At 46.8% G+C, this 3549-nt stretch overlaps 1 protein-coding gene across 1 annotated transcript in view; it reads right to left on the reverse strand.

Annotated features, from left to right (window-relative positions):
• The window catches only part of LOC140203998 (uncharacterized), a 79648-nt gene that overhangs the window by 1949 nt on the left and 74150 nt on the right, over positions 1–3549 (reverse strand). The gene's annotated exons all lie outside the window — the stretch shown is intronic.

Consider the following 3549-nt stretch of genomic DNA (forward strand, 5'->3'; position numbering starts at 1 on the left):
CTAGCGGTCTCTCCTCAGTGAGAATTTGCCGGGATCTCATCAGGTCGGATGATTGAGAGAGTCCCTTCATTCGCCTGAAGCAGGGTGATAATGTTTCTCTGGAACCATAGTGATCAGATGACCAAATTAATTACTGTCCTCAAATGGAAACAGGTGGAAAGATGATTTGAATATTCTCAGGGAAATGGATCAAGTTTATCTCAGTCAAAAGAAGGAATGTTTCGCTGGTGCAGAAACAAGGATGTGGTGAACACGTTCCCAGTCACAGATCAGGTGAGCTCACCTCCCCCAGCGTGTCACACACGGTCTCTTGTTGCAGTGGGTGTTCCTTTCCCAATCTGCACTGGAGTGATCACTGCCTGCTCCTTCACAGGCTGGAAGAAGTTACACGGCTTCTCTGCAAACCTCATGGAAGTGGTTTCTCCCCTCTCCGCCGTAGACAGTGTGTCATCTCCCCAATGTGTCACAATCGGTGCCCTGCAACAGCCCTCACTGCCTGGGGTCTGAAGTGAAACAAACCAGCATCTCTCCTTCCACGTTCACAGGCCGATGATATTCAGGTGCTGGGGAGCTGAGTGGGGTGTCGATCTGATGTGATATTCCATCTGAGATACCCAGTTGCAATTCCTCCACCTTTGATGTCCTATAAAAAGTTACAAAAATCATCAGTAAGTACAGGGTAGTGACTCAGAACAGATCACTTTAATCTCCTGGGTCGGCTGTGACTCACGTTGGTAGCTCTCTAAAGGCTGATTTTTATTTTTGCATCAAATGTATGCCGTAGCCGCATACCCTACGCTGTACTCTATGCCAAACCCTATGCCGTAGCCTAACGGGCACCTCTCCCAAAATGTAACTGTGCGTTGCAGCGACGCAGACCGCAACAACTGTGATTGGCCCGCTTGGTAGCATCACATTTCCTCCTACGCTGCAGTAGCTTCCCATCGGGCGACTGAAGGGCAGGGAAGGAACTCTGGCTGCAATGCTTTCCAAAAAGCTTTACAGACCTCTGAAATTATGGATGACCCTGTGCTTGATGCCAGTTTGTAGCTATCTGCTACAGCCTGTTGACTTCCACCTGAAGCTAAAACTGGAATGGTGATTGCCAGTCTCTGAGTATACTGTGCGTACACTGATGTGGAATAAACGGTTGGAGACGATGAACCAAATCGTCAAATCTACCTGCCGACATCAGAAAATATTTAAAATGCATTTCCTCGTCCATGTCTCTCACTGGCCGGACAAGCACAGAAAATTCACCCTCCTTCAGTTTCAGTCACCATTGTTTGAAGTTTGAGTTTCTTCGTGTTGAGTTTCAACACGAAGAAACTCAACACAGTGGCATAGAAACCCCATCGCCAACTAGCGTTTTGGTGGTGAATTGCAGAGCGACGCAGACACACCAACGCACAAGTATAAATGCTCACAATGGCGTAGTCCACTTGCGTAGGCTATGGCGTAATTTAGTACGCACAAGTATAAATCAGCCTTAACTATGACAGTCTGATTGTAACAACTTAGAGAAGTTTGGATAGGTACATGGATGAGAGGGGTAGGGAGGCCTATGATTCAGATATGGGTAAATGGGTCCCAGCAGACATGGACTAGATGGGCTGAAGGGCATATTATTGTGCTGTAGTGGTCTAGGATTTTCCTGCCTTTGTGTCAGGCTCAGGGGCTTGTGTTCCGTTCCAGAGACTCGAGCACAAGACCGGACAGAGTGGTCAATTAGTTCACATTCAGATCACAGATCACTGCATTAGAAATCCCTTATACAAACTTCTGAAATTCTTTGCCAGGCTCGTAATAGTGGTGGAATCACAGGTGATATCAAAGCACCTTTGGGCCGTAAGGGAGTTGAGGAAGTGGACTTCTGCACTGTGAAGTCCTATGTGAAAAACCAGCCTGATAAAGAACAAGAGACCTGCTAATCGGGGGCGGGGGGGGGGGGTGTGGAAACAACATTATTGACCAGGACATGAGGCACAAATGCCCAGCCCTTCTCTCAAACATCATTCCAGAAAGGCAGTGCTCTGACGTCTAAATCAAAACCTCTGATCTGATTTTCAATCTGGATAAAATCAATGGAGAATAAAACCAAATTAATGCAGATTTACTGTATATAGTCGGCATGTAATTGTGTAAAAGGACTTCTTTCTGTGCTGTATCTCTCTAGGACTCGAACGTAGACTCATGAGAAGAAAATACAGGTCGATTTTTTTTTGTTTTGTAGCTGTTGTGATTAGAAGAACAGAATAGGGTACATATATATACAGTATCTGATCTTCAGAAGGACTTTGAAGGTTTTGAATCAAAATTAGGGTACCATGTAATGTAGTAGTTAGTGTAACACTATTACAGCAACAGAGACCGGGGCTCAATTCCCACTACTGTCTGTCAGTAGTTTGTACATTCTCTCTGTGACCTCTGGGTGCTCAGCTTCCTCTCACTTTCCAAAGCTGAACAGTTCAGTATTCTAACTGGAAATGGGTGTCATTGGCCAGCATGGGCTCACTGGCCCCAAAAGACCTGTAATTGTGCTGTATCTTTAAAACATGAAAAAGAGGTTGGCGATATTATATCGGTGAGAATTCAGGCTTGCATAATGGAAATCAAATGATTCGAGTAATAAGGGTCTTTCTAGGCTGGGAATCTGTAAGGATTGATGCAGGGGACCATGATCAATGATTTGAGGCCAAGTGTTGCTCATGGTGCAGAACTGGGCAATTGTGTGCATTTTAACAAGGATACAGAAAGTTATATATTAATTTTGTTGATTTTTGGGGTGCCGTGCAGATTGGGCCCCTCAAGCCACACCACCTAGCAATCCACCTACTGAACCCTGGCCTAATCAGGGGACAATTTACAATGACCAATTAACCTACCAACTGGTACCTCTGATTGAGAGAAAACCAGAGCACTCGTGATCTCAGGGAGAACGTACAAACTCCCCGCAGACAATGGCTCACTAGTACTGTGCTAACCACCACACAACCTTTGCCACCCATATTCAGTGAGGAAGATACACATTTCATTTGCCCTCTTTGGTCCTGGAGGGGCCCTACAGCCCACAAGAAGGTCCTTTGATCCAATTACCTGGTAACTACATACATTAAATTTGCATCAATTATGCTTTATTCCCCCTTGATTTATTTTCTGTATTTAGTAGTAGTATTGTTCAGTTCCGCTTTATCCACTCTGAGATCCGGATTTGTGTCTGGAAGCCTCACCACCGGTTCCCAACTCGTCTGCCTGAGCAGCGGCAACTGATGGGATCAATGGCCGCCTCCCTACCCACAATTCACTCCAGCCACTCCACGCATGCGCCACCGCGCACCTTTTAGGCCTACAGTAGCGCCTCAGGTCGGGCGGCAGGTTTAACCTCACCGGGGCGATTGCGGAGCCCGTACCGGATCGTTCCCCCCGCCGGGAGCTCCTGTTTGATGTTGATGAAACGCCGCAGCCCGGCGCTCAGCTCCAAACCTCCGCCGAACTGTACGATCGGCTGACGTCAGGCGCATGCGCTCTGGGCTTCTGAGCAATTTAATC

This window comes from Mobula birostris, chromosome 10, assembly GCF_030028105.1.
Source record: "Mobula birostris isolate sMobBir1 chromosome 10, sMobBir1.hap1, whole genome shotgun sequence".
Classification (NCBI taxonomy): domain Eukaryota; kingdom Metazoa; phylum Chordata; class Chondrichthyes; order Myliobatiformes; family Myliobatidae; genus Mobula; species Mobula birostris.